Genomic DNA, 18,122 nt, shown 5'->3' with positions numbered 1-18,122 from the left:
ACCAGCTGAACTCAGTCCTCAAGTAGAGCCCAGTAGTCTGGGTTTTAACAAAGTTCTCTAGCTCTGAACTATGCTCCTGTTTGCGAACCAACAGATTGCCCTAGCAAAGTCAAAATATTGCCAACAAAACAGAACTGCTTGGTTCAGCATTTCAAAAAAGGAGAGCAATCTAAACAGACCCTTGAAGTCACCATCTTAACATGGCCCATGACTGTCAACCAGGGCTTTTAAAACTGAACATCTACGTTTACCCGAGATCTGAAATTAAAGGGCATTCCACATTTGGCTTTCTTGTGTCTGCACATTGAGCTCTCATTTAAAGCGTGCAGTCTGATTGTTAACAGCCATCCAGGGTAAACCCCTCTGCAGACGCCACGCTGTGAAACGTGTACTAGAGGCCACCATCTGGCCTGTTCTTTTTTAGTGACACAAGTGACAAAATGGTCAAACATAAAAATTCAAAGCTTCAGAACTAGAATTTTCCTCTAGCAAACCGGCTCTCACGTGTCTGCCCATCTCAGCCTGTCTACACTCATGTTTCTGGTCCAGAGCTGAAATGAGCTCCCTACCCTACCCTCAAACACACACACACACACACACACACACATACACACACACACACACACACACACACACACCCTTCCTCACTCTCTCCTCTCAACCATTTGTTTGTTTCAGAACCATTTCATTCTGGCTCTGAAATCATTGTTATTTTGACAGGTAAAAGTGAGATCCTCAGAGCTCTTGGTTTTAGGGCTCTGGCTTTAAATGAAATCATGAGGATTTGAGAGAGTGCTATTATTTTCTTTTAGTATTTAGGACTGCTTGGGGAGAAATAGCCTTTTCTATACCCTCAGGCTATTTGAGGACCGCCCTGTCCTCAGCTTGGAGGATCTCATTCAAAACGATGCAGGAACCTACAGATGAACGCACAGCTAACCAGCTGCCCAGTTCAACCATAACTTCACAGCACTGTCTTCCAGCTCAAGGCCCCATGCAGGGTTTTTCATTGTCTACCCCACTCCTGTGGCAATTCCAGAAGTTTCACATAAACCTACCCTACACCTGCATAATTTAATAATTATTATATCAATATTTAATTACCCTCCACCTGCATAATTTAAATCAATTTTTTTACTTGTTTTTGCCATTTGGAGCTCGGGGTGTTTGAAGCAGGTGTGTTAGTGTTGAATATGGCATTTCCTGGAAGAATCCCTCTATAGTATTCACAGGACCTCACTGCCTGCAAACAGAAAGGAAAGATTGCATTGTGGAACTGGCTCAGTTAGCCTTGGTCTGTCGAGGACCTTTTCTGTGCTTCATGCTATGTGCTTGTCTACGGCTCTCTGGAAAAAGCAGACTGCTCCACTTACATTCACTGTCCCGTAACCTCCTTCTTCATGTCTTTAGGCTCTTGAAATGCCATTTTCTCTAGAAGTGTACTAAAATTAGCATTTCCAACGAAAGTCCACTATAAGCAAGTTGCCTCTAATAGAAGGAATAATAATAGTAAATGGCACTCCATACTAAGTGTATGATATAGACTAACTCATAAGGAAAAACTTTATGAAAATTTAATATCATCCCCATTTTATAGAGGAGAAAACCAAGCCAAGAGAGGTGAGGCTTCTTGCCCTAAGTTGCCTGGTGATGCTAGGAATCAAACCCAAACAATATTGGTATAATGGTCTTAACCGTAATGCCGGCTGCTTCACTAAAGGGCTCGATGTGCTTCCTGGTCCACTCTCCCAGCATCTTCAGTTTAAATCTCCAAGGCAGTACCAAGGAACCCAAACAGACTTCAAGATCTGGTTCTCACCAGAACTGGATCCACCTATCAATCAGCTTAGTACCACTGACCAAAACTCCAAACTTCTGGGTTTTGTTTGTCAATACCTGGCCCTATTCTTGTTGTTGTTTGAAACCTCTCTCTAAACAAATTTAGGGGTAATACAAATAATATTCCCAAGTATTCCACCTGCTTTACCAAGTCACACACTCAGAAGGAGGCTTGACCTTGACCCATCCTGAGGAGGCCTCCTAGCAAGAGCCTTGTGATCCTGCTAGTAATGCCTGTAGGATTTGAAGGAGGAGAGAAGAGACCCAGAGGAGGGCAGCAGAAGCCAAAGAGAGAAAAGACAAGAACTAGGGAACACTCACATCACAGCCTGCCATGTGCACCTCATCGTGCCACCCAGGAGCCCTACATGTGACTTTGCCAGGAGAAGCAACTTAGTATTGGGGGGAAATGCTGACTCTAGGAAGTAATTTCTATGTTTAGAATAAGATGAGAAGGGACCCCCCTCTCATCTTTAAAATTTTTCTCATCTTTAAAAATTACAAGTTGAAATGAAATACAGCTCATTTATTAACATCTGAAACAAGAACGAATGTTGCCCACACACTAAGTACCTTCAAAGTTATGTATCAAATGAACAACAAAAATCTAATGTGTTTGACTTCCTTGACAAAAGCAAGGAAAACAAAGTTCTTTCACAGTCTGCAAGCGATACCACGTGAGCCTGTTATAAAGTCATCCCTGAGTTTTAAGGGGCACACATGCTTAAGCTCCATTAGCTTCCTGATAAAGCCATTTCTAACCAGACCGAAGAGAGATGCTGGGATATCTGAGTCAGACAAGCACAGCTTGCTGATCAGCACTGGACACCAACACACAGAGTTAAAAGAGGCCTTCTCTTTTTGCCTCTCAGAATGGGAGCTTTCCCTTTGTCTAGAAAGGTCTTCAGTCAGATAAATCCTCTTTCTTTCGCCTGTCTCCAGTCAGATCCTAAGGCCAGCCTCACTCATCAGCTCCCTAATCCTCTGGGCAGCACCCTTTCTTGCCTGTACTGGGATCAGTTCTCTTCCTGAGACTCTGCACAGACTTGCTTCCCTGCTTGCAGTTAGAGAAGAGGCCAGAAACTTGCACCCCATATTTCACTCCCCAACTCTACAAGGCATGATCAAACCCCTAGGACAAATTGCTGAGGGCTCCAAGTCCCAATTTCCCAGTCTTTCAATGGGCTGGCTCAGTGGACATCTTCTCAGCCACACCCCAAAGCCCTAATGATAACTGACAGGAGATGAGAGATGAATGAAGCCGTGCTTTTGAAAAGCTTGGCACTCTTCAGTGGAGACACACTGCTTAATTACAAGAAAATGTATTCATGGGTCAAAGAGTCCCTCCCCGCCCCACCCCACCGCACCCCCATTTTTAATGAAAAAATTTTGGAAGTGCTACAAACTGAAGCTTGCGTATACATTCTGCACCTGTGGCAGGAGAAATGTTTATCTAAATAGAACACACTGAAGTGTGGTTAGAACAAGGGAAGAAATGAAAAGAGAGATTGCTATCAGCCTTGTTTACACTTAAAGGAGGGAGGATGTTAAGAGAGAGGGAGGGGGTGAGGAACCATAGAGGGAGGGGAAGGGGCAGTGTCATGGAAAGAAAACAGGAAACAGGAGTCGAGGTTTAAACTTAGACAATATTGTGAGCCACACAGCATCCTGGCCCAGCTTCACCCTGTCTTTCTGTTATCTGGACTGAATACACTCTACTTCACACGCCTGAGAGACTAGAGCTACCAAGGGCACAGCTTCAGTCATGGAGGGCACCAGAGCTAGTTTACCACAGGGATAGGAACACAGCCCCATTTCTGCTACCCTTGGAGAGGTCCTCCCACTGTGTTACCCTGACTGTGTATCCTAAACCAGGCTGGGACAGAAGCCTACTAATTACTAAGTTAATTGATTTCAAGTACATAAAGTGCTGGTGTTATTGGCATTTTCAAGTGTGAGATCTTCAAGGTCACCTTTAAGACAAATTATACTTCTTTCTGTAGTGATCGTGTTTATCATAATATACGTTAGTTCTTTCTTGACTTATAGAACACTGTGGTATGGGTCAGATATTTCTGCCTTCTAGGAGTTTATAGTCTTCCTTGAGGGAGCAGAACTTAGATTACCAAAGCTTGAGACATAATATAGGCCAGATGAGGACTTGGGGATGGTGATGAAGCGTCCAAGGACTAGCTGAAAGATGTTGGAAGGGACTACCCCAAGGTTGGGGTGGGTGGACTTACACCAGCCCACACTAGTGAATTCAGAGAGGAAAATAAAAATGTGTGACCAACATTCAGAGCTCCATAAAGCACAACATGGATGGGATATTTGGGCATTGGGACAGTGAGTTCACCAGTCTTGTTATTGCAGAAAATGGGATACATGGATAAGAAGAACTCAGGTCAGGACCAGGGATGGCAAAGTGGAATAGAGAGTTTATCCTTGAGTTAAGAAAAGTCATTGTGACTTTGTCTAGGGCACAATCAATGTCAGAATCAATGTAGTTATGGTGTTCTATCAAAAGGAAAAGCAGTAAAAAGACCTTCTCAGATTGGCAGTGTCCCTGAAGAGGTTAAATATGACTGTCTAATTTATTGTGTCACCAATGAACTTTTATCAATACAAATGGGGAAAGTGACTTCGGATACTTTCAGACCAAATATAAAAGCACCCTCCTGATTAGGAGTCATGGTCATTGAAAAGTAGGGTAAAGTCCAGTTCTATAGGCCCATCTTCTCCAACCCCTTCCCCCAGACAAGATTTGGATCCAAAGGAGAATCTAGAATTGGCAGAGAGTAATGAAAAATAATGTGTGGAAGGTGGGGGCGGAAGCCAGAATTAGCACTACTCTAAGTTGGCCCAGTCAACAGCCACCATGCTCCCCCAGCACCAACTGCTGTCTCCCAGTAGAGCTGAGAGGAAATCCACAGACACATGTGGCTGCTTGTTCCAGCCTGGTTGACAGTTCACCAGGGACAGCTGAAGTCCTTGCGCAACCACAACTGTCACTTGAAAAGAGGAGGAAGAGCACCTGGGGGCTCAGCCTTAAAATAAGGCCTCAGAACCCTCAGATAAACCCGCCTGTGTATAGCTTGTTGCTTCATAAATTTTTATTATTCTTGACATTGGACTTCCACATTTCTGCAGTATGGGAAGCAAACCTTTGAGTTGAGTGTGATTTACCACAACTGTTTCATCTTTGTTGTGTTTTGAGTACTGTGTGTGTACCTCTGTGTGTGTGTGTGTGTGTGTGTGTGTGTGTATGTGTGTGTGTGTGTGTGTGTGGATGCGAGTGCAAGTTTATAAGTGTAAGGTGCACAAAACCTTCGAGGGAAAACTAAATAAGTAGTTCATCTGTATCTGGAGCAGGAAAGTCTATCAATTAGAGTTTACTTTTGAACAAGTCAAGGTATCATTGGTTCCTCCCTTAAAATGCTCGTCTTCTTGCTCACCCACCTTTTGCTCACTTACGTGCCCCCTCTCTAGGAGCATTCTACTCTATATCAACCAAAATCTTGGTCTATGAAGTTCCTTTTCTGTCTTTCAGCCTAACCCAGCCCTTGCCCACATCATGCTAACCCATATGGCATGCCTCCATAGAGCAGCTAAATATATCTCCATAATGCCACCAAATTCCTACCCTCTGTCCAAGCTTTGCCAGACATAGAAAGAAAGAAAGAGAGAGAGAGAGAGAGAGAGAGAGAGAGAGAGAGAGAGAGAGAGAGAGAGAAGAAAAGAAAAGTTCCAGCTCTTAGGGAACTCATCCATTAGAAGAAATCTCCTAGGCACTAGCCTAGGAGAAAACCACCAGACACCTAATGGGATAGATGTGTCAAACATCTGCCTTTTTACTGAAAGGACTGCCTTACACATCTGATCTCACTAGTGTCAAGCTGTTGCTGAATAATCACTGAAAGACAAGCCAGGAACAAACAAACAGCAGGCTAGTCAGCAGCCTATGAAGTGACATTCCCTAAAGGTCTCACCTACCCAAGTTCAGAGTCAACTGGGTTCCCATACTTTAGAGTGTAAAATCGAAAACGAGAGCTGGAGAGATGGCTAAAGCAGTTAGGAGACTTGACTGCTCTTCCAGAGGTTCTGAGTTCAATTCCCAGCAACCACATGGTGGCTCACAACTATGCATAAAGGGATCCAATGCCCTCTTCTGGCATGTTTGAAAACAGCTACAATGTACTTATATACATAAAATAAATAAATAATTCTTTAAATAAAGTAATCTAAAATAGATAATACATTAGTAATACGACATGGTGGTAATCAGTGAGGGTCAAAAATAAATAATTGTGGGCTGGAGAGATGGCTCAGCAGTTAAGAGCACCCGACTACTCTTCCAGAGGTCCTGAGTTCAATTCCCAGCAACCACATGGTGGCTCACAACCATCTGTAAAGAGATCCGATGCCCTCTTCTGGTGTATCTGAAGACAGCTACAGTGTACTTATATATAATAAATGAATAAATCTTTAAAAAAAAATAAAGAATTGTGATACCAGAGAGGGCAGCCTGGGGTAGCCAGCAGCAGCCTCAGAAAAGTGTCTGCTGTGTGCCATGTGGCAGCTACAGCCTTATTACTTACTATATTAGTTTTGTGTTTGACTGCTTGCTTATTTTCTTGTCTTATGGTTTTGTTTTTGTTTTTGTTTTTGTTTTGAGACATGGTCTCATGTAGCCCAGGCTGAGCTCAAACTTGTTGTGTACCTAAGGCTTACCCTTCCACTCCTACACTACATACAAAAACAGAGCTTGTAGGGATACTTTACATTCTAACCATGAAACAGAGCTTTCTAGATATGTAGGTCAACCAGACTCTGCATTTCTACAAGGTTCTACACTACAACTTGAGGAACACTTTATTTTACTTTATATTACTTATATTTGCAGTCTATAATTATTTCATCAACATTTTTCGACCTGCTATCTGTGTCACTCAACATGATTGTAGTTTCCATAAAGGCAAGGACTGTGCCTGAGCTTGGTGTCCTTACCTCTTTGTCTCCAGATCTTAAACATGCTAATCAAATGAGGAATTGTGCCTAAGTTCACACTTATTAAACAGTAGAGTCAGAATCCTTTACTAGGGACCATGGCATACACCAGCAATTCCAGCACCCATGAAGTCCTGTCTTTAAAAAAAATTGCTTCCCAGGATTCCAAAGGCCAGTAGGTGGCTACCTACTGCTATTTGAGGTCCTCATTCTTCAGTGTCTGGAGCTGTTGGAAGCTGAGGACTTTCAACTGAGACTCTCAAAACAATGTCAACTACATCAGAATGGGTGTGGGTTACTACTAAGGAGGAGCCCAGTCTGAGACCAAAAGGCATGTGACATGGGACAAGTGACCCCCTTCAGAAGAAACCAAGATCTCCTTGCCAAAGATCTGCCTGGTGCCATATTCAATAATATGCCTGCCATATTCAATAAGGGTCATTAATTTTTTTCTAAGAAGTTTAACGAGTCCTTGTTACCCCACAATTAAAGCAATCAAATGAGGAGGAGCCATCAGAACTTCCAAGGAGCCTGGTGTCAAGTCAGCATCTGTGATCCTAACACTTGGGAGGCCTAGGCAGGAGGAGGAAGAGTCCAAGGCCAACCTGGCAAACATAGGAAGACCTTGTTTGTAAATAAATGAACAAATAAATATTCCAAGAATAAGAAGTGATTTTAATATGAAGCATAAGAAAGTAGCCTACAGAAGTAGCCTACCATACAAAATTTTAAAGTCAATTTGTGGTATAACTTAAAAAATCACTAGGCACCCAGAATATATATAACAGATAATTAACAGAGCATAAGGCACCAGAAACAAATGTCTAAAAATCAAAACTGAAGTATAAAGAAGAATGAATGTTTTTCTCTTATTGAAGGATGAATAAGCATTTGCATTTTAGCCATAAAATGTGCAATACATTTTATGAAATCTAGCTGTGTTATCTCTGCATTAGGAAGTAGAAAAAGTCTCTTCAAATATTATCAAGGTTTTGGTGGGAGAAGTCTTTAGATCATTTAAAAATTGATCCTGTTCGATGAACCTAAAGGCAGAGCTCCTAAGCTGGGAGGTGGGGGTGGGAGGGGGAGGAACCCCAGTAAACGTAAGACTAAATCTCTATCCAGTGTTAATTTCACTGTCCATTAAGGAATGCATTACCTCAAGAGTCCATGGGACTTCATCAATCTTCTACCTTCAGCATGTCTGGGAGAATGCACAAGTATCTTGAGTATCTTAAGGAGTGCATGTGCAGATGTGTGCACTGGCTGTGCCTGTGAGGGCGAGACCACCGTAGCAGGGGCTAGCCCACGCTGTGTGTACTGGCTGGTTTTGTGTGTCAACTGGAAACAATCTGGAGTTATCACAGAGAAAGGCATCTTGAGGAAATGACTCCATGAGGCCCAGCTTAAGGCATTTTCTCAATTAGTGATCAAGGGGTGAAGGGCCCCTTGTGGGTGGTGCCATCTCTGGGCTTGTAGTCTTGGGTTCTATAAGAGAGCAAGCTGAGAAAGCCAGGGGAAGCAAGCCAGTAGGTCACATCCCTCTGTGGCCTCTGCACCAGCTCCTGTTTCCTGTCCTGCTTGAGTTCCAGTCCTGACTTCCTTTGGTGATGAACAGCAATGTGGAAGTGTAAGCTGAATAAACCCTTTCCTCCCCAGCTTGCTTCTTGGTCATGATGTTTGTGCAGGAATAGAAGCCCTGACTAAGACACTGTGTCTTGTTTGAGAGCAGGGTTTCCTATGTGCTGCTGTGTGTGCCAGGCTGTATGGGCTTGAGCTTCAGGAAATTCTCACTTCACCATAGGAACGCTGGGGTGGCAGATACTACCACAGACAGCTTTATATGGATCTGAGGCAGTGAACCTAGCTCCTCACTCTTAGGCAACAAGCATTTTATCCATGGAGCCCTTCTCCCCAGCTCTGATGGTTAAACATATCAACTCAGTCTTACTGAAAAACACATAGAAAATTAAAACATACCCCTGAGAATGTCTGTGAAGAAATTCCAGCGATCACTAACTAAGGGGTGGGGGTGGGTCTCAATTTCAATGTGAATGACATCATACAGGCTGGGTACTTAGAAGAAAGAAAGAAATGGGGAGAGCCAGCCAACAATGTAGGAATTCTCCCTCTCCCCCTCCCTCTCCCCCTCCCTCTCCCCCTCCCCCTCCCCCTCCCGCTTCCCCTCCTCCCTCGCCTCTGCCTCTGCCTCTGCCTCTGCCTCTGCCTCTGCCTCTGCCTCTGCCTCTGCCTCTGCCTCTGCCTCTGCCTCTGCCTCTCCCTCCCTCTCCCTCTCCCTCTCCCTCTCCCTCTCCCTCTCCCTCTCCCTCTCCCTCTCCCTCTCCCTCTCCCTCTCCCTCTCCCTCTCCCTCTCCCTCTCCCTCTCCCTCTCCTGTCCTTTCCTCTCCCATACTCCTCTCCTTCCCAGGTACTATGAGGTACTCTTCTCCCCTCCGATACACCCTCCCTGCCATCCCGGCCATGATTGATTGCAGCAGTCTCTGAAGCTGTGAGCCAATGAATCCTTCCTCCCTCAAGTTACATCCTGCATTCTGTCACAGCGATGGGAAAACTTGAGCAACACAGCAGTACATGTGTCCAGAGATTAGAAGAAACATTGCCCGAAGCTTCAGTAGCAAAGAAAATTACATGGAGACCTCATGTAATAGTACCCCAAAGACAGATGCAGACAGGAAGACCTGCCTTCTCACTATTTGTCCGTGTCTCAGAAGAAAGCTCAGATCTGTAGAAAAGGATCCACCATGCCACGAAGTAATGCTGGCAATGACTAACAGCAAGCTAGAAATTACCAGCCACAGAGCAGGAAGAAGATGGGAAACTGCTCCAGATCACAAAAGTGAGCAGACATGGGTGATATAATTGAATCCTTCCTGGACAAGAAGCTTGGAAATCAAAATTCAGAGGTCAGAGAAGTACCAGAGACAGGCGTGCTGTCCCCATGAAGATTCAAGTACTCTTTGCGTATTCCTCCCAGAAAAGTAAAGACAACAGCCTCTATTTCTTCCTTTGATCCTCTAATCCTGAGAAAGGAGCCGCAGCTGACATTCCGGCATGGTTTAGTCAACTGGACACTTCTAGATCCCTAGAAAAGCTGGCTTTTCCTGAAGCGACATGAATATTCCAGGAAAACGTAACCTACAATGTGTTTCAGCAGAACCTCCCAGGTTTTTGAGGACTGCCCCAAAGAAAATCAGACTTAATGAGAATTTGTATGCAATAAGGAGAAGCAGGCACCTCTTTGGGTATTGGGTGGATACATTCTAAGTTTTACAAAAACAACTAGAAGCCTAACTGAGTTCCAAGGAATCCAGCTTGATGGTCATGTGGAGTATTCTCACACAAACGTACCCCCAAACAGAACTTGGCCAAAACTCTACCCATGTTAAAGCCCTCCTGAAAAATTGACCTCGAGAAAACAGCTGAGTGTTGCAACTAGAAGAAGCTCTGCTCATTTTGGTTGCTCTAAGCTGAACTCCAGCATTTGACTTAGGATAGCATATGAGTAAGACGGGCATCTCAGGCTGGGGTTGCAGTGCAGTGGGTGGAGAGCATGCCTAGTATGGGCAAAGCCCTGGGTTCGAGTCCAAGCACTGTACAAATCAGTGTGGGGGCATGTGCTATAATCCCAGCACTCAGGAGGAAGGGGCAGGAGTATTAGAGCATCCACCTGTATCAGTAAGGAGTCTCTCAGGAGACATCCATATCAGGATCCTGTCAGCAAGCACTTCTTGCCATCCACAATAGTGTCTGGGTTTGGTGTCTGTATATGGGATGGATCCTTTGGTGGGGCAGTCTCTGGATGGCCTTTGCTTTAGTCTCTGTTCCACACTATATCTCCGTATTTCCTCCCATGAATATTTTGTTCCCTCTTCTAAGAAGGACTGAAACATCCACATTTTGGTCTTCCTTCTTCTTGAGCTTTGTGTGGTCTGGACTCTATTTTGGGTATTCCAAGCTTCTGGGCTAATATCTATTTATCACTGAGTGCATAAGATGTGTGTTCTTTTGTGACTGGGTTACCTCACTCAGGGTGATATTTTCTAGTGCCATCCATTTGCCTAAGAATTTCATGAAGTCATTGTTTTTAATAACTGAGTGGTATATCACTGTAAAATGTACCACATTTTTGTATATATTCCTCTGTTGAAGGGCATCTGGGTTCTTTCCAGCTTCTGGCTATTATAAATAAGCCTACTATGAACATAGAGGAACACGTGTCCTTGTTATATGTTGGAACATCTTTTGAGTATATGCCCAGAAGTGGTGTAACTGAAGCATGTTTCCAAGGGCTGTGGCTGCTCATAGCCATGGGATCTCCAACTGCATGCCAGAGTAACGGAGAGACTTTGACAGCCCAGGTTATCACAGTGCCTGCTGTTGCCACTCAGCTCTCCTATATGTTTTTCCACTGGAGTTATGAGCTGCCTGTCCTTCTGTCCTGTGGTATTCAAAACAAACTTTCCTTCTGCAGTGTGCACAGAGTGAGGAGACAGCCTGTCAGCCTCTGCTCATTAACCTAAGGACCATGTGACCAGTGAGGTGGCCATCTTGTGATTTGGTCTGCATTATTTGTTGGAAAAATGCCACAAGAAGATCACACTGGGATTTAGAAGTTTCTGGCTAATACTTAGCCAGGTAGCCTTTTGTGGCCAGATTGGTCTACAAAGAGAAACAGCATTTTGGAAAAGTGAAATACCTTTGTAACCTAACATGCAATTGGTTCAATAAAGACTTCAAATTTCAAAAAAAAAAAAAAAAAAAAAAAGAAGTGGTGTAACTGGGTCCTCAGATAGTACTACGTCCAACTTTCTGAGGAACTGCCAGACAGATTTCCAAAATGGTTGTACCAACGTGCAATCCCCACTGACAACTGAGGAGTGTTTTTCTTTCTCCACATCCTCACCAGCATCTGCTGTCATCTGAGATTTTGATCTTAGCCATTCTGACTGGTGTGAGGTAGAATCTCAAAGTTGTTTTGCTTTGATTTGCATTTCCCTGATGACTAAGGATGTGGAACATTTCTTTAGGTATTTCATGACCATTTGATATTCCTCAGTTGAGAATTCTTTGTTTAACTCTGAATCTCATTTTTTAATAGGATTATTTGGCTCTCTAGAGTCTAACTTCTTGAGTTCTTTGTATATTTTGGATATTAGCCCTCTATCAGATATAGGATTGGTAAAGATCTTTTCCCAATTTGTTGGTTGCCATTTTGTCCTAATGACAGTGTCCTTTGCCTTACAGAAACTTTGCAGCTTTATGAACATAAGTTATTGGTGCCCTGTGTTCAAGGCTTTTACCCACTTTTCTTCTATTAGTTTCAGTGTATCTGGTTTTATGTGGAGGTCCTTGATTCACTTGGACTTGAACTTTAAACAAGGAGATAAGAATAGATCGATTTGCATTCTTCTACATGCTGACAACCAATTGAACCAGCACCATATGTGGAAAATACTCTTTTTTTCCATTGGATACTTTTAGTTACTTTGTCAAAGATCAAGTGACCATAGGTGTGTGGGTTCATTTCTGGGTCTTCAATTCTATTTCATTGATCTCCCTGCCTGTCTCTATACCAATACATGCAGTTTTCATCACTATTGCTCTGTGATACAGCTTGGGGTCAGGGATTGTGATTCCAGAGAAATTCTTTTATTGTTGAGAATAGTTTTCACTGTCCTGGGTTTTTTTTTATTATTCCCAAATGAATTTGCAAATTGCTCCTTCTAACTCTATGAAGAATTGAGTTGGAATCTTGATGGAGATTGCATCGAATCAATAGATTGTTTTCGGCAAAATGGCCACTTTTGCTATATTAATCCTGCCGATCCATGAGCATGGAGAATTTCCTTCTTCTGAGATCTTCTTCAATTTCTTTCTTCAGAGACTTGAAGTTCTTGCCATACAGATCTTTCACTTGCTTGCTTAGAGTCACACCAAGGTATTTTATATTATTTGTGACTATTATGAAGGGTGTCGTTTCCCTAATTTCTTGCTTATTCTGTTTATCCTTTAAGTAGCAGAAGGCTACTGATTGGTTTGAGTCAATGCTATATTCAGCTAAAGTTTCTCAGCTGTGGGAGTTCTCTGGTGGAATTTTTGGGGTCCCTATCATATCATCTTCAAATAGTGATATTTTGACTTCTTCCTTTCCAATTTGTATCCCTTTGACCTCTTTTTGTTGTCTAATTGCTCTGGCTAGAACTTCAAGAACTATATTGAATAGGTAGGGAGAGAGTAGGCAGCCTTGTCTAGTCCCTGATTTTAGTGGGATTGCTTCAAGTTTCTCTCCATTTAGTTTGACTTTGGCTACTGATTTGCTGTATATGGCTTTTAGTATGTTTAGTTATGGGCCTTGAATTCCTGATCTTTCCTGAGACTTTTACCATGAAGCAGTGTTGAATGTTGTCAAATGTTTTCTCAGCATCTAATGGGATGAGCATCTGGGCTTTTTTTTTTTTTTTTTTGAGTTTGTTTATATACTGGATTATATTGATGGATTCCCATATATTGAACCATCCTGAAACCCTGGGATGAAGCCTACTTGATCATCATAGATGATCATTTTGATGTGTTCTTGGATTCTGTGTGTGAGGATTTTATTGTGGTATTTTTGCATTGATATTCATAAGAAAAATTGGTCTAAAGTTCTCTTTTTTTGTTGTGTATTTGTTTCGTTTAGGTATAAATGTAACTGTGGCTTCATAGAATGAATTTGGTAGTGTTCCTTCTGTTTCAATTTTGTGGAATAATTTAAGAGTATTGGTATTCGGTCTTCTTTGAAGGTCTGATAGAATTCTGTACTAAATCCATCTGGTCCTGGAATTTTTTGTTTGGGAGTCTTTTAATGACTGCTTCTATTTCTTTAGGGGTTATAAGACTGTTTACATGTTTTTCTTTGATCCTGATTTAACTTTAGTACCTGGTATCTGTCTAGAAATTTGTCCATTTCCTCCAGATTTTCCAGTTTTGTTGACTTTTGTAATAGTAGGCTTTTGTAAATGTAGGCTTTTGTAATAGTATGTGATGATTTTTTTAATTTCCACAGTTTATGTTGTTAGGTCCCCCTTTTCGTTTCTGATTTTGTTAATTTGGATACTGTCTCTGTGCCCTCTGGTTATTCTAGCTAAGCATTTATCTGTCTTACTGATTTTCTCAAAGAATCAGCTCCTACTTTTGTTGATTCTTTGTATAGTTCTTTTTTTTTCTACTTTGTTGATTTCAACCCTGAGTTTGATTGTTTCCTGCTGTCTACTGCTCTTGGATGTATTTGTTTTTTTGTTTTGTTTTGTTTGTTCTAGAGTTTTCAAGTATGCTGTTAGGCTGCTAATGTATGCTCTCTTCAATTTCTTTCTGGAGGCACTCAGAGCTATGAGTTTTCCTCTTAGCACTGCTTTCATTGTGTCCCATAAGTTTGGGTATGTTGTGCTTTCATTATCATTAAATTCTAAAAAGTCTTAAATTTCTTCCTTTATTTCTTCCCTGACCAAGTTATCATTGAGTAGAGCATTGTTCAGCTTCCATGTGTATGTGGACTTTCTGTTATTTTTATTGTAATTGAAGACCAGCCTTAGTCCAGGGTGATCTGATAGGATGCATGGGATTACTTCAGTCTTCTTGAATCCATTGAGGCCTGTTTTGTGACCAGTTATATGGTCAATTTTGGAGAAGTTACGATGAAGTTCTGAGAAGAAGGTATGTTCTTTTGTTTTAGGATGAGATGTTCTATAGATGTGTTAAATCCATTTGGTTCATAACTTCTGTTAGTTTCACTGTGTCTCTGTTCAGTTTCTGTTTCCATGATCTGTCCATTGATGAGAGTGGGATGTTGAAATCTCCCACTATTATTGTGTGAGGTACAAAGTGTGCTTTGAGCTTTAGTAAGGTTTCTTTTATGAATGTGGGTGTCCTTGCATTTGGAGCATAGATAATCATTATTGAGAGTTCATTCTGGTAAATTTTTCCTTATCTTTTTAAACAACTTTTGGTTGAAAGTCAATTTATTCAATATTAGAATGGCTATTCCAGGTTGTTTCTTGGGGCCATTTGCTTGGAAATTTTTTCCAGCCTGTTACTCTGAGGTAGTGTCTGTCTTCATCACTGAGGTGTGTTTCCTGTAGGCAGCAAAATGCTGGGTCCTGTTTAAAGTATCCAGTGTGTTAGTCTATGTGGTATTATTGGGGAATTGAGTCCATTGATGTAGAGAGGTATTAAGTGAAAGTGATTGTTGTTTCCTGTTATTTTTGTTCTTAAAGGTGGAATTGTGTCTGTGTGGCTATATTCTTTTGGATTAGTTGAAAGATTACCTTCTTGCTTTTTCCATGTGGAGTTTCCCTCCTTTTGTTGTAATTTCTATCTATTATCGTTTGTGGGGCTGGATTTGTGGAAATATGTTATATAAATTTGGTTTTCTCCTAGAATATCTTGGTTTCTCCATCTATTGTAATTGAGAGTTTTATTGGATATAGCCTGGGTTGGCATTTGTGTTATCTTAGGGTCTGTATAACATCTGCCCAGGATCTTCTAGCTTTTGTAGTCTCTGTTGAGAAGTCTGGTGTAATTCTGATGGATCTGCCTTTGTATGTTACTTGATTTTTTTCCCTTATGGCTTTAATATTCTCTCTTTGTTTAGTACATTTGGTGTTTTGACTATTATTTGACAGGAGGAATTGTTTTTGTAGTCCAAACTATTTGGTGTTCTGTGGGCTTCTTGTATGTTCATAGGCCTCTTTTTCTTTAGGTTAGGGAAGTTTTCTTCTATAATTTTGTTGAAGATATTTGCTGGCCCTATAAGTTGGGAATCTTATCTCTCTTCCATACCTATTATCCTTATGTGTCCTGGATTTCCTTGATGTTTTATTTTAGGAGCTTTTTGCATTTTGCACTTTCTTTGACTGTTGGGTCAATATTTTCTATGGTATCTTCTGCTCATGAGATTCTGTCTTCAATCTCTTGTATTCTTTTGTGACGCTTGCTTCTATGACTCCTAATCTCTTTCCTAGGTCTTCTATATCCAGGGTTGTCTCCCTTTATGATTTTTTTTATTGTTTCTATTTCCATTTTTAGATCCTGGATAGTTTTGTTCAATTCCTTCGCCTGTTTGGTTGTTTTCCTGTATTCTTTAAGGGATTTTTGTGTTTCCCCTTTCAGGGCTTCTACCTGTTTGCCTGTGTTCTCCTGCGCTTCTTTAAGGAGGTTATTTATGTCCATCTTAAAGTCCTCTAACATCATCATGAGTTGTGATTTTTAAATCAGAATCTTGCTTTTCCAGTGTGTTGGGCTATCCAGGACTTTCTGTAGTGGGAGAGCTGGGTTTTAATGGTGCTAAGTACCCTTTGTTTCTGTTGCTTAGTTTCTTGCACTTGCCTCTCAACATATGGTTATCTCTGGTGTTAGTTGGCCTTGCTGTCTCTGACTGGAACCTGTCCCTCTTGTGAACCTGTGAGCCCTGTGATCTTAGGTATGTCAGCACTCCTGGAAGAACAATTCTGTCTGGGCAGGTTTCTGTGTGGAGAGCTGTGTCACAGAGCTAGTTCTAGGTCACTGATGGAAACCTGAAGGATTCTGTCCCTGTTTGCTCTGCAGTTTCTGTGCCCTGTGGTCTCTTGGCAGGTCCCTCTTTGGCCAGTTATTGTAGAAAAAGCATTGGTCTCTCCTGTGAATTTAAGAGTGACAGCACTCCTGGGAGATCAGCTCTCTCCAGGCTGGATTTGTGTATGGAGAGCTGTACTACAGGATTAACTTTGTGGTGCAATTGGAGACCAGAAGGATCTCCCCTATGGTTTTTCTTAGCTTCATTCTCTAAAGATTCTTGATTTGTCTTACAGAAAATTTGATGGTTAGAGAAACGTGCTTAAGAAATCATAAGTGTTTGCCTATAACCTTGATACCCAGAAATAATTAGTCTTTCTGTCATAAGAGTCTCTGCCAGCTCACTGAGGGTACAGTTTCCTATGCCATGTTTTCCCAATCTTACCTTCAGATCAATGTTCTCCGTGTAATGAAAACTCCTTCCTGAAAATCCCTTTGAATGGCTGCATTGTCTTCCACTTCCACTAACCTGTAATAGGGATGAGGGTGGGACAAAATTCTATTCTTTCCAGGAGCTTCCTATAATGCCATTGTACAACAGCAGCAGTGTTATTAAAACATGCCACAAAAGGGTCAAGGTTCAAGCCACCAGCCTAGGTGTCCAGATTCCTAGGTGAATGTTTCTGTATGATTTCTCGGGAACTTCAAAAATCCTGGACTTTTCAGATTTATTTATTTTTATGTATATGAGTACACTGTCCCTGACACACCAGAAGAGGGCATCAGATCCCATTACAGACAGTTGTGAGCCACCATGTGTTTGCTGGGGATTGAACTCAGGACCTCTGGAAGAGTAGCCAGTGCCCTTGACTGCTGAGCCATCTCTCCAGCTCCAAGAACTTTCCAAAAGCAAATGATTTGAATTTTCCAATTTTTACAAGAGCCCTCTCATTTCCCCCTCAGAAAAGTCTTGTTTTAGAAAATATCAGAAAATATGGGATTGTGGACAAACATGGCCTTCCTGCCAATCATTAATAAAGCCATTAACTTTTTCTTTAAGTGTTCTGAGAAATCAAAAAGTAATTAGGGAAGGGTGTCTATCAATAGACAGACAGGTGCTCTGCAAATCCTGGACACCCAGGAGCAGATCCATCTCTGCTGTAGCTCTTGTAGCAGTCAGACGTCATGTTAATTTTTTTCAGTTTTTTTAGTCGTCTCTGTCTGGGCATCTGTGCCATAACTCCTGTGTTTGCTATTAAACTTTGCTGTGCTTCGGTTTGGGGTCCCGTCTCCTTCCACCAGCCACGGAGACCAAACAGAAAATACCTTGAAATGCAAACAGTACTGAGTTATCACAACTGTTGCTTTTTATTAGCTGTAAAGACAAAAAGCTCTATTTATGCAGAGCAGATAGGACATAAATAATAATAAAATGCTAAAACTGTAAAACCTCTTACATAATATTAGTTTAATTCTAATAAACAGTAGGTTTAGGTCTTGGCTCCACAAGAGCAAACATGGTATATTTTGTTTCCATCCAATATTTATACCCAAAAAACATTTTATACAGGAAATAAAATAGTGATAAAAAATTACAGTCTTTGAATATTGGGCTTTGACTAGTCCCCTGCTGCCCTTCCTCGTATGTTTCAGTAAAATACAGTACATCTTGCTGTTTTATTCCACTCTTTGTGGTCCATGCAAAGTGCTATCTTCCAGCTGCCCAG

The 18,122-nt window shown here is 41.7% G+C and overlaps 1 long non-coding RNA gene and 1 other non-coding gene across 2 annotated transcripts; both read left to right on the top strand.

Moving 5' to 3' along the window:
• Positions 1-8,338: 8,338 nt before the first annotated feature.
• Positions 8,339-11,432, top strand: LOC148003299 (uncharacterized). Its single transcript, XR_015629312.1, has 2 exons — positions 8,339-8,476; positions 9,275-11,432. It is a non-coding gene; the product is annotated as an uncharacterized LOC148003299 (long non-coding RNA).
• On the top strand, positions 11,140-11,268 carry LOC120094889 (small nucleolar RNA SNORA44). The gene has a single exon (XR_015630021.1). It is a non-coding gene; the product is annotated as a small nucleolar RNA SNORA44 (small nucleolar RNA).
• Positions 11,433-18,122: the final 6,690 nt, after the last annotated feature.

Source organism: Rattus norvegicus, chromosome 9, assembly GCF_021556685.1.
Source record: "Rattus norvegicus strain SHRSP/BbbUtx chromosome 9, alternate assembly SHRSP_T2T, whole genome shotgun sequence".
Lineage (NCBI taxonomy): Eukaryota > Metazoa > Chordata > Mammalia > Rodentia > Muridae > Rattus > Rattus norvegicus.
Note: the sequence above shows the minus strand (reverse complement) of the source record. Positions and strands in the feature narration are given on the sequence as shown.